Below are 13744 nucleotides of genomic sequence, written 5' to 3'. Positions count from 1 at the left end.
CCACACATAACGAGGCCCTGTTTACACACACGGCGAAGCCTCCCGCCGCAGAATTCCCGAGAATCTTATTGGGCGCCTCTCTTTTTTTAGGAGCGCATTAAATTCGGCCGTAACTCAAAATCCAACACGTCTACGTGGATACCTTCCGCGACCAGTGACCCAAACGATGCCTGGTTGCCGCCGCTGCGCGATTCCGCGGCCAGCTCGGTTAGCTACGCCGGTTTATGTAAACGCCGCATAATGTAGATTTTGTTGCGCTGTGAGTAATCTACCGAAACTCTGAGAATTAGAGAAATAACTGAAAACGTGCAGGCGGGGTTGATGAACTTTTAACACCTCGAGCACCCGAGAATCGACAACAACTGAAACCAGGAACAATTGAGACCTGTGTTTGTTGTTCGCTTTCTTGTTCCCAAGTATCGGGTGTGCATGATGTTACCGAGAGTTCCCCAGATTGCCAAATTATGGTCCGTGACAGCTTAAAGACTGACGACCAGTTCGCGCTTTCCACTTTTTCCTCCATCCTCCTCTCCCACTTCTACCCTTTCCACAGTTGCCTGTTTCCTCCTCCCTCATGTTGAGGAGAATATTTGGCCTTGCAGAATCTCGAGTCTCGTCGTCGACCTTCAAAGGGAAGCTGAAGTACTCTTCGAGAAATCTGAGTTAGGAGCGGACTTCTATAGATTTTTGTCTCATAAATTCACTTATCGCGCTTATCTTCGACATAAAAAAAAAAAACGCAAATCGCATTTATTAAAAAAAAAAAAAAATACGCGCAGCGACTACCGCCGGTCATGCGGCGATCCTCTCTGCTGCCCGTATCTGTCCAGAGCGTAGTGACATCACTGACGGCGTGACGCCCCGCCGATGACCGTAACTGGCCAGTTCTTCTCTCCCCTACCCTCGGCGCGTCGCAACGGGTGGGTCTACGTCGAAATTTTAATTGGCTATTTCGACGCTCTTACTGGTAAGATCGAAAAGACGCATTATTTTTAAGCTGTCAACATTACAGCTTTCACTCTTTGTTCCAATTCAAGGACCTCTTCAACAAATTTCCTTTAAGAAAGGCGGGGGACGGGTTTTATAATGACCACGACTCACACTTTGTGATGCCTTCCTCGGTGATCTCATCGGCTGATGCCGCAATCTCATAAGATTCTTAAAAATCGCTACGTCCTTCGTTGCTTAAGCTGTCGGGGACTACAATAGGTTGATTGATCTATTGATTAATGAACCTGCCTTGGACGCTGCAATTTTGCGTCTCACTATTTCCTCCGAAGCTTGCCCTCTTCTTCCTCTTCAGCTCCAGCAGGTTTCCCAATGGGCCTTTTTCAAACCTTCATCGAGCAACATTGGCAGCTACCATTTCTTGAAAATTAGAAAATTGGTCTTAGAAGGGTGGTAGGAATCATACGTTGGTGATTTTTAGACTTGGGCTACACTCTAAGAAAAAAGGGAATCAACGCTGACTCCCTTTGAGGGAGTCAAAATCTGTCCATGTGGTGGCTCCTTTAAGAGACTCAAATGACTCTAGCGCCCGGTGGAGTCATCAGACGCCCTCTCCACTAGAGTCCGCTGACTCCCTCAGCTGGTGGTGTCACGTGACGCCTTCCCTCTCTGGAGTCAACTGATCCCCTCTCACAAGGAGTCAGTGGATTCTCTCGGTAGAATTATGGCACTCCAGTATTGCAGGAGTCAGGCGACCCTTTCACTAGAATCACGAGACTCCAATATCCAAAGGAATCAGGCTACCCCCCTACGGGAATCACTGGATTCTTTTTCTTCTGGAATCACGTGACTGTCTATCGGGAATTGTTAGATTCCGTTCCTGGTTTCCCACGATTCCCCCGAGGGAATTACTTGAATCCTTTTTTCCTAGACTCACCTGACTGCTGCACAGGACTCTCTGGATTCTGTTTTCAATGGAATAATTTTCATGCTATAAAGAACCGTAGTGAAATGACGTGATTTTATTTAAAACCACATGCCCCTTTAAATACACCACGCAGGAATGTGGTGGATAGTGGTGGGGGAGCTTTTCATGGAATTACATGAGGTGCAATATCACAGTTTTATTTCATAGACAAAATATTTTTACAATTTCACTCCTACTGCCCACATGCTGTTGACTGGAATGGGCTGCTTGCAGCCCATTGCAGTCAACAGCATGCGGCTAACAACGAATAGCTGTTGCCGCCTTCATCACAGCCACGGATGGCAGAGACTGCTTCATGTTACACAGGTTTTCTAAAAGCAGAAACGTGTTTTTCACTCCACATTAAACGCCCGATACGCGCAAAAGGCCAGCTCGATAGCCCCCGGGATATCCAGGGCTGGAAGCGTGAGGCTGTCAAACGTCATTCTTGCAGCGTCAGAACTTGTGGGATGATGCCGGCTGTAAGTCACGGCCGGGTAGACTGACGTCTTTGTGGGATCCTGAAAGATAAAAATATCTAGTTGAGAGAGCGCTAAACATTGTTGATTAATATAATGGAGCCATATTACTAAATGTAGCGTTTAAGTCATGATCTAAGGTGATGCCAGAAATGCCATGAGACGTAATAAGACGGTGGTTTGTATGGGTTACTTAAGATTCAGTCGCCAGTTTGGAAACTTGCCTCTTACTGCAGCCCTTAATACATCCGCATGAAAAAATTAACGTAAAATTAATGTTTTACACGTCGAAATGTATACATGAAAATAACTATGTGTGACCTCTCTTTTATTGGAATGTATAGACGACTTTGGATTAAAGTTCTCAGGAACATTGGGGAGATAAAAATTCCCGCTAACTCTTCGAATTGTAAGAGTACAGAAAAATCTAAATAAAGGTACGAAGCACAAGCAATTTTCAAAATTGTAAGAAAACAACATACATGAAAATACAAATAGATTTTTAGCCGTATAAGTGCACTTTCAAATCAAGGCTTCTTCATCCTGCAGCGGACATCGGTCGAAGTGATAAAACTTCCGCAAGAGGTTCATTCAGCGCGCTAGCAGCTGAATGTGCCTCTATACTTCATTTCAGCTTCCGTGCGACCGAAGTCGACGGTTCTTACACTGCGCGAGCCAAGCTGCGAGTCGGGAACGCACAGAGCATTGGGCTCGTGCCTAAGCTTTGACTTCGACCAAAACTAGATTACTCTTTTTTTTTTTTTTATGGAGCTGACGTTAACGATATTCCGGCATATTGTGCAAGATGCCGGGGTACCTTGCAAAATAATTGATAGAAAGGCTGTAAAATTTTCTCTCGAATATATTTTGGACAGTTTTCGCGAGCGTTTTGTATTTTCTTGAAATTCTGGCGAAGGTGTTTAACCCTTTGAATCAATGGCATTTGGTAGTGAGAAAAAACATACACAGAAGCTGCGCGAACACATGCGTCAAATCACCTTTTATAACTGGCACCTCGCGCTTGCACCACTTACATTATTTTTATTAGCTGTCCCGGTGTAAATTGATTTGCGACAAACAGGCGGATGGTAGCGCGTCGCGGCTCAGGGAACGTGGAGCGTAAGCTCGCGGCTCGGAATACTGGGTTCAGCCCCAGCCCCCTGGCCTTTCTTATCTGGATGAGCAATGTACCGTCACACGTTTGTATAATTAGTGATCTCTACACCGTGTTACTTCTAAGAAGCCTAGGCTAGCAGTTGTGCTGCACTGACTCAATTTCTCGTCTACTGCGTGAACCACTGTCGCTATAACGTAGACAGTCTTCACTATGTATAAATAGGTTTGCTTTGCTTTGATGTTGAACAATAGAAAATGAACTGCAGGTTACCTTGGGAGGGATTTTTTTTCGCAAGTTTTAAATATAGCATTGAATAAGAAAATTGTAACATATTGCCACTTACAATTGTATATGTGCACAGGTCGTAGTACAGTCACTCGATGATACGATGCCGAAGTGGATCAAGAATCAGGTCAGGGTAACCAGCCTAGCTCGAATGTCAACAGGACCTCCGGTAGCCTGTACGCCTTCGGGTCCCTACTGGAGCAGAGCAGAGCCCTGCGTTGGCACTGGGGAAATTATCGGTGTAATTGCTGTGGTCACCGCCGTCAGGACACCTGACGACGGTGCTACTGGCTCCACGACAGCAGTGCAGGTCCTAGAATAAAACAGAGAGTTTCCTTTTTGTTTAAACATGTTGAGTTTCCAAATAAACTGAGGGCAACGCGTGATGCAGTGTCCCATTCTCATTTGTTGCCGCCAAATCGGTAAATTTTAGAGCAGGTGAGAGATCAAAAATGAAAATATATTAGACTCAACCATGCTTCTATTGAATGGTTTACATATTTTACTCTTCAGGATTAGCAGCCCGGGAAAACCGGAGCACTAAATTTCTTTGCAGTCGATTTTGCTGTAATTTACAGGCAAAGGTTATACACAGTTCGTCGCCTAGGCAAACATTTCTGAACATAAATTTAAACAAATTTTTGTGGCTAAAATGCGGCATGGGAAGGAGAACATTTATATCTGAACTTTGCAGCCTGAATATTATTATAATCGGGTTATATTGCTGTTCGCACAGCAAAGATCTCCGACGCCAAATGTTTTGGCGATAATAAGAGTTGAGGGTCTAGTAACTTCAGAAGTGCTTTCGTATCAAGTTGAGACAACCAGTCAAAACCGTTTTTTGATCAAATTTCCGTTTTGAATGTCAGGATGTGCATTAAAAAGAATAAAAACGCCTCGATCTTTCTAAAGGTAGTGCTGCTTAGTTTTACACTTATATGGAAGAAATGCTGAGGGATTACAGAATATAAACTAACATAAAACACTTAATTACGCGGAATATTAAAGGAAAAATGAAATTCCTACCTATAACTGTAATATTTTATTAAAAAACATTAATATAAGTTTTAAGTACACTTAGGTGCTCTTAATGTATATCAGCAGTGCTAAATTCCGTCAACACTTATATCAGGCAGCTTCAGCACATAAATTAGTATCTTGAGTGAACTAGCCAAGAAACCAAATTTTCTACATGAAACAACAACAAACTTACTTGTCATTGAAATTCCCCACTTGAGTCACCATACATTGAGGATAAATGATCTTGGATTTATCATCCAGAATCCTGTTGTCCTCAATGTCCACACACTCGTCGAAGTCTTTGTCCTTAATCTGAAATGAGAAGGGAATTGAATATTGTAAAATAAAAGCTTGAAATGTACCTGGAGTCTGTGCGCAACGGTACATCGCGTTTGCCGAAAGGTCAAAGAAAGGCTGCATGTTTGAAAATGAATTCCATTATTTACAACTTCGACAGTAAACTAGAAATATTGGAGCACCTGTGGGGATACCTAAAAGACGCAACTAATGTGTCCTATTGTAAACTACAGTGTGGGCGTCGCCTTAATGTGCCATGGAATTTCAGGATGTCTCTTATAATATGTGCATAAGTGAACTGAATAGGGCTTATTTTGTCACAAATATTATCCACGTTGGTCTATTTCTTTATTTTTTCGTATTCGCTTTGGAGCTATCCCTAAAATCTAACCTAAAAAGATTGGCCTTCACTTCGACGCGTTTCTGCATTATATTTTACATATTGATATCTCGCAAAATATACAGGATGCGCTGTATTAATCCGTGTTGACTGAAGTTTGTCGAAGCTGTTCCTTGTCTACGATCAGCCACATTTAAGCACGAAAGTGGCAGTAGAAGTGAGGATTAGGCTGACCGCGCTAGAAAGTTGGAACCAGGCGCGAAAACAAACAAACGCAATTAAGGTGAGAAACAAACGGTGTAATATCTTCAAACATAATGCGCTCAAGCCTGTCGGCGACTTACCTGCAGAATGGTGTCGTCTCTGATGTCATTGAAATCCGGGTGAGCTTTCAAGACTATCTTTAAATCAGCGAGCTTCAAGCTTCCGGGAACTAGAACCTTTTTAGCAGACAAGCCACAGAAAGTCAGGCACGTGATGGTCTCGTCAGCTAACATTTTTCCGTTTACAAGAGCAAAATGTGAAGCCACCAGACCAAGAGTTTAAGACTGCCGCCAGAGCAACGTGTCGGAGAAGCGAGACGCTGTCCCTGCAAGCAATGCTTCTTCTTTGGTAGGTACTGGTCGTGGTTCGTTCCTACGGTTTGGCCCTTCCAATTAGTCTTCCTCCTTACACAAACAACCGCTCTAACCCCTCAGAGGGGAGAAAAGAAGTTTCCAAGATGGTAAACGAAGCCGTATGCGTGGCTCTCAGAGGATGTGGCTAGAACGCTGGAGCGCCTGCCCCATTCCCGTTCGCACCCCGTAAAAAAAAAAAAAAAAAAAAAAATACTAATAAAAAAATATATAAATGTATACCCCTGCTTCTCGCAGGGCCAGACCTCTTGGGAGAACTAACAGAGGCAAGGACAAAAAGGGACTTCTTCAGCAGATCTTGGCTCGTGTTTTGCTTTTGCATGGCTCTTTTTTTAAGGGGAGGGGGGAGGGGGGGGGGGGGGTTACTGCGTGACCTTAGTCTTAGAACGTACGTGCACACGTGCATCCATAAGCAATGGACAAACTGTGGGACAGATGTATGCATCAAGATGGGTGCCTCAGACCACCCTGAATACGCTCTTTGGCCGGCAGTACGTTACGAATTGAAGCAGTTTAATCCTCGTAGACGGAGCACAGTTTGCAATCAGGCAATTACAGTTCAAATTGTTTGCACGTTCAGCAACACCAGCCTGAAGGAAGGGGAGCGTGGCAGTAAAAGGCGGCTTCCGACAGATTCCAAAAACATGCTCTCGAGCGCTTCGGGCGCCGGCGAGTGACAAGAGGAACCCCCGCCCCTCGCTCTTCCTTAAATGGACGAAGGAAGGTGGAGGGGGACATTCTTGTGACGCTTCCCGCATTGTACACAGATGTTTCGGACTATTTCAGCAAAACGAAAAGAACGAGTGTGTGCCGGCCGGCTGTAAGGGTGCCGTAAAGCCGACCGAAAAAGGAACAATGGAAACAAAGACTGCAAAGAGGCCCTCGCTACGACTACGAGCCCCAATAGCAGTAAAAAAGAGTATCACGTGACCCGCCCGTTGGGCGTGGCGACACGTGCAGCTTGGGGTCACGTGATGCTCACTCGACGCTTGATTGGCTGGGACGTCTCGTAGCATCCACGCCGGTCTGTTCCTTGGATGGAGCCTTAGTGCTTTTAACGTTTTTCCCCCTTTCACAGCCTGTTACCTCTTTTTCTCTGCATGTTTTTTTTTTTTTTTTGACGTTTGAATGTTTGGTGTATACTGTTTTTAAAAGGTCGATGCCGTCCCCTTCGATGCCTTGTACATATGTCACCCGGTGACGTGCATAATTAGAAAAGAAAACCTGCACTGCTTACACGAAATCGGTAAGGTGGAGGCTGTTAACGCATCGAGGTGAGCGTGATGATGAAGGAAAGGGATTCGGGAAAAACTGTCCTTGCTGCGGTGACGTGAAGACCGTCGGCCGCGTCGGGCGCAACTCACGCTGTAGCAATGCGTGTCTCAAGGTAGTGAGGTAGTGAGTCAAGGTAGTGAGTCAAGGTGTGGCCTCTTTATGACGCAGAGACCGTAACAGTACACAGCGCCAGAAGATGGAGGAACAGCGTGTGCACTTCCATTGCCCAAGATGAGAGTTCTTCGCAGCGAGATTTCTTACAGCACTTCCTCCTTTTGCGGGATGTCCACAGCTGCGAGGGGGACTTAAGGTGCTTTGCAACATCGATGGGTGCCCAAGAATGTACGCAAGTGTTGATTCCTACAAGAAACACGTTTATCGGAACCACAGGCACGTTATAGGGGATGTGGAAACAACACTGCCGGAGGAGGCACCTGATCATTTGAATGAACCAAACCCTGATGAAGTCATGCGCCACGAAGGTCGATAGGAATAAAAAGGTGGATTAAAATGATTGACAATTGTGGTTTCATAAACATATTTTGTTTTTTTGCTATATCAGGTATCATTATCATTCTCTCCGATTATGCAATCCGCGAGGCGGCTGCCTTGCCGATTATGAGTTCCAAGGAAGGCTCACAATGTTTAACCGAATAAGGACGTAACAAAAAAAAGTCACACTCTGACCGTTGTTTCATCCAGTTATCTGTTATGTATCTGCAGAAGCGAATTCGGGTGTCCACACTACTGATCTTGCCTCCGCTTATACAAGTTAGCATCTGAGTGTATTCTAGCTTCACTTGCAGATATATCTTACTTCTTAGTATCTGTATCACGAGGAAAAGGAACCTTTTTATGAAAAAGAGCTCTATAAAAGAGGATCTGGAGATGTTGTGTTTCTACAGAAACACAAATGTGATTGAGGTAACTTTCAATGAAAGTGTCACTTGCCGGTTAAAATCGCCTGTGACTTGCATGCACACGTACGCCTCGGACAATAAATACAACACTTGGTTTAGTTTTTGCTGCTCCTGAGATTCCGGGAAGCTGCACTATCTTTCTATTTGCAAAATAGTTCGAATAACAACGTCCAAACTTTGCATTTTAGCCCTAGTCTGGACCAAAACCTCTTGCTAGTAGATGCTCTATATAAGCACGCGTGGCTGTTGTAGCTCATATTGTCAGCAATGGCGATGCTAGTTTCAAAATAATCCCTTCTTACGGAACGCGCTGTGCATGCTTTTATTTTTCATGACTTATGAAATAGAAAGTATGGACAATACTAGACAGGGGACGGTTGGCAAGTTTGGTCGTCCGGGGCAGCACCAAAGAAAACAGAGATCCCACGGGTTCCAGAAGCGATGTTTTCTTTTTGGCTATAGCTTTTCGTAATACACTGTGGACCAAAGTCATAATCCGATACATCGACACGCCGTAGGCCAAATAACGCTAGGTTCTTTCACAACACATGTTCTTGATTGGTTTAAAACAATTTTCACGATAGAAAAATTCACAAAGTGAATTCGCGGACCAAAGAAATCGCAAAAGCATTCCGCTTGGGTACTTGATGAAAAATTGCAAAATAAATATGGAGCGTCTCACAAAGGAAATATTGATATTTAGTTTTTTATTATTTAGTCGGAGAAATTTCCTATGTACTGGGGGGGATTCCCACAACTCAATACCCAATTTTCACATGGTTTCCCGGGTGCGTGTCCGCACTTAGCATTTGTGTCACGCAAGGGTTTATCAAGGACCCATTCTAATGTTAGTTACGCGTCTGCTGCAAGTTCACATATCACTATTGCGAATTATAAAGACAACGTGTAATCTTTCTAAAGTTTCGTAATGCAACCAGGGCAAGCGAGTGTGTTCCCTAAATCGAGCCTGACGTTGGAGGACGATTTTCGCAGTTTCCTATAGTTGATGAGAAAGCACCACCAACATTTATTTTTAGGAGTTGGCCATAAGTTGTAGCAATGGAAGTTTCCATACTATTTTCTCACAATGTTTTTTTTTTCGTAGTTGCGCATTATTTAGTTTTTCTTTTCTTGAGATAACGCTCACGAATGTCATGATCAACCAAATTTCACGGGTGTCCTCTTGTCACAACTATTGGCTTAGCGTAAACTGACCTAATTGAGAAATTGCACTTCAGGCAGCTGGCCGTTTGAGGAATTGTCTGAAGTCAAATCGGCAGTTTGATACTTTAGACCCATGTTACGGGTAAAAAAACAGGACGCGGAATTGTCTGAAGACAAATCGGCACTTTGGTACTTTAGACCCATGTTACGGATAAAAAAAAAAACAGGATCAACCGCGCTCGGCTTTGGCTAGCAGACGGCGTTCGTAAAATGGCGTCAGCTGTTGCTGGCTTCACGCGGTGGTACCGTGCGTGCTTCTATTCATTCGGCGTTCGTTGCCGTGGTGACGGCGAGAAAGGCAGACGAACTTTATGTTGCGGAAGAACGCTGCAGCGCAGCCATACCAGGTGCGTTCTAAGGCCCTTCCCGTATGCTTTTCAAAGGGCGGAAGGCGGACAAAAAGAGTTCGAAATAAGGACTTAAAGGGCCCATGAAACGATTTTTGGGTTGGGATAGATCATTTTCGATTGGGATTTTACTAATAGAACATCATTCAGTGGGCCAAAAGAAAAAAGGTAGAAAGTCAAAAGCCTGATATTCAGTGCGAAAATTCGAAAACACAGCGGACTATTTCGTTCCTCCTCCCCTTCGTAACCGCTCTGCCTTTTCACTGGGATACATCCGCGGTCCCAAAAGCGTGTCATCGGGTCCAAACTGACGTCACACAAAACCGGACCTCATTTAGACCCTTCACCCCTAAGCTGACATTGTGGTGGAAGCTACGCGCTTGCCGAACCAATCGGCCACCTCCGTTTCATCACCTGACTTCATTCTGTGCAGCCACATTTGCCACGCTTACGTGGCAAAAGTGTGGCTAGCCCAAGGAGCACGTAGCTTCCAGAGCACTGTCAGCTTAGGGGTGAACGGGCTAGGAAAAGGAACTTTTGTCTGAGTTTTGAGCGACGGGCTAATCTTCTAGGGGGACAATGGCTCTCTCCGGGTACACAAACCAAGTTCCGAGCAAGAGGGGCCTCCCTTCTTTTCGTCTTCTTGAACTGTTTGGTGGAATGCGCGATTTAAGAGTTGAGGAGGAAAGCGAAACAGGAAAAAGTTGGAAAAGCGTTTCATGACCCCTTTAATGCAGAATGCTGCATTTCTCCAACGTCTCATGATTTGACGAGCCTTGCTCGAAAAGTATGTTTTTTTGGCCATCCCGCGCCCTGATTTTTTATCCGTAACATGGGTCTAAAGTATCAAACTGCCCATCACGTATAGAAGTTTTGCAGCAGCTGTGCATGGGCACCACCATAACTGACCTTCAGTTTTTTCCCCCTTATTACGTTTACTTCACTTCATTATTACCACAGCAGGCCATGTTATCGCCATCTTAGATTTTATTCTGCCTTTCTCCCCAGCACTGGCTTTTGTGGAGGCTCTTCCACACCAATTTTAGTGGGTCGGTATTTCGGTAAAACAAGAGAAGGTCAGCAATGGCGGCTGTATTCTGGCGCGTGTGTAAAGCGTCTATAGGCTCGAAATATTATAAAAATAGAAGATCCCTTCGAAGCCAGAAAGAAAAGAAAACGAAAAAAAACAAAAACAAATGAACGTTTATGTTCCAACAAAAAGCGCAGGAGGGAGCAAAATTTAACCTATCAGTGACGGCGCCTCTAAGATTGGCAGAGCATGGCTTGGTGAACGCTAGGTCGGCCATTTTTTACATATCCCGAAGCGTTTTAGCGACCCTCCAGCGCCACCAACAAACCAGTTTTTTTTTTTTTTTTTTTTTTGACGGCTCGGAAAATTCCACTGGGGAACACAAAAGGGACGAGTACGGCAAGAGGAGAGGGCATAAGTCAAGGAGAGGAGGAGGCTTCCGAGAGAATTCGGGGAGACAGTGTACGACATCTGCGGCATTGTCGGGATGTTTTTACTTTCTCGGGAAAACAGGGCATGAAGCTGAGAACGGGACATGCATGGGCAGAGTTTACAGCGTTTCCTCCACCTCTGCTTGTTGCTTGAAGCTGCCGAATGTGACATGCCGATGAATACGCAATGCTCTCCTAAGCGTAGGCTCCCGCGCTTCCGCCAATCTCGGGCCTTCGTTTCGTCGGCTTTGCGCGCGCCCCAGAAGCAGTCATCGATACCGAAGAGATCTTCAACGACCGCATTCATCACCGGACCTCCGGGGGATTCGTGTGCTGTGTGTGGTGTTATGCGCTTAGGCAAAGCATGAGCGACAGCGGAATAACTGTGACATAGTGCGTGCTCTTAAATGTGTACAGACATCAGCAAACATCTTCCGGGATTGATTTCAAAATGAAGTTGCGGTGAGCTGACCCCCGATTTATCCGTTACAAATTAGAGTCTCCTAATAATTCATATGCCGTTTATGCGGATTTCTGGAGATAGAGCACAGCGCTACCATTTACCTTGTGCATTGGGCCGGCTTTCTTGGAGCGAGCCGCAAACATTTACCTGAGTAAATATGAGAGAAAAAAAAAGTCAAAGGCGCGTGTGGGTAATGTAATTAAGACATGTCGAATAAAATGCCTATGCCACGCTGGTTTCTTTTTTCTGTCTAAACAAACCTTGGGAGTTGTATGTGACTGGAGTGCATGGAAATACCTTGCCCTAAAAGGTGATATCGTTTTTGCAAACACGTCAAATTGTCTAATGTTCACGCGACTTGAAAACGGGGTCATTTGACTCTGGTGGCGAGACTCTGTTACGCTGACTCTACCAACCTCATAGAATCAGATGACTCCCTGCGTGCCAAGTGGGGTCACTTGAGTTCAGGCATTTACTATTCTCATTTGACTCCAGTGCTTTTGAGGGAGTCCGAACCACATCAGACTCCTTTTTGCTGCCAGATGGAGTACCTCGACGCCATCACGCAAAAATGGGGAGTCAAAAGCGCATTTGACTCCACCTGACTCCCTTTTTTTCTAAGAGTGTAGGTGGCGCAAGCTACCGCCCGTTACAAAGGGTATAGCCATTAACATTCATCCATCCATCCACCTATTGGGCACAGAGCGTGTGATTGGGCCCGAGTCCTTGCCGAACACTGACGTAGCCCTCGTGTCCAATACACGTCCAGAGTACGAGCCCAAACAATGGCGGACAGGCAACGAGCGGCTCGAAACATTTAAATAGGGTTTTTTATTTGTGCGAGCACGCTGGCTGTCTTATAGTTTTACAATATGACGTAGGCCACTGTGAATTGGATCTCTCTTCTTGATTTTGTACTATTCAAAATTGGCCTCGCGGATGTGTACACTATCCTATCGAGAGTTTGTGCAGCAGATGTATTGGCTTCGAAACATGTATTCGTGTATTTTCGAATGATTTTGTACATTTTAAACAGTCTTTGTAAAAACAAACTGACAGTGCACCACACGAACTGCTCCACAGTCGGTTGTGGGTACTAAGGAAAAATACAGCATTATTAATATTAATATTAATATTATTATTATTATTATTACAACATTTCAAATTCGATTTTCCCGCGTGGACACTGGGGCCAGATAGGATCTCTATAAACGGCCTGAAATATTTTGGTAAGAATGTGGCGCTCCTGCTTTACGGGTTTGTGCGTTACAGCACGCTGCGTTACAGGACACTGCTCTACTGTGTTATTCCCTCGGCTGAGGCTACGGTGGCAGCTACCCTCACGCCGGACCAATGAGCCGTCTCCCTTTTACCACCTGACCCTGCTCTCCGCGCGAGGACGTGGGCGAGAGCGTAATCACGTGGTGAAGGATCGTGGTATGACACGTCCAACGCGCTTGTGGCTTCCACCGCAGCATCAGCTTAGGGGTGAACAGTGTATGGAAGCAAGCCAAGCCGTAAGACGAATTCTGTGTTTTGCGGTTTTGTTTGCAATCGGCCGTACGGTAGCTTGCGCCTATCTTAAGATATTTTCAAATGTACACCAACGTCCACCTGACTTAGTTTCAAAACGGATTTCATTTTGTTTGTTCTTTTAACGAAGAAAGAAGGATTATTAAATTTAAAATTGTCATACCTGAGTATCTACTAGCTCTGGCTGATCCCAGTAGCGCTTCAGGAGATCTCGTATACTTCGCTCTAGAGGGAGAAATAAAATGTTGTGGTCTTCCTATCTATACTTTAATGGATCTACACAAAAATTTGTAACTAAATATTTGTCCAGAGATTCTAGATCTATTGACGATAATGTCTACCTGAACAATCGTCCTTGCATAACACCGTTCTCGTTTGCTATTTTGCCCCGAAAGCGAACATTTTCTAGAAGTTTGAGGCTTGACAGGTGAGT

The sequence above is a fragment of the Ixodes scapularis genome, unplaced genomic scaffold (genome assembly GCF_016920785.2).
Source record: "Ixodes scapularis isolate PalLabHiFi unplaced genomic scaffold, ASM1692078v2 PGA_scaffold11__112_contigs__length_91849675, whole genome shotgun sequence".
Classification (NCBI taxonomy): domain Eukaryota; kingdom Metazoa; phylum Arthropoda; class Arachnida; order Ixodida; family Ixodidae; genus Ixodes; species Ixodes scapularis.
This window is presented reverse-complemented; position numbering follows the sequence as displayed.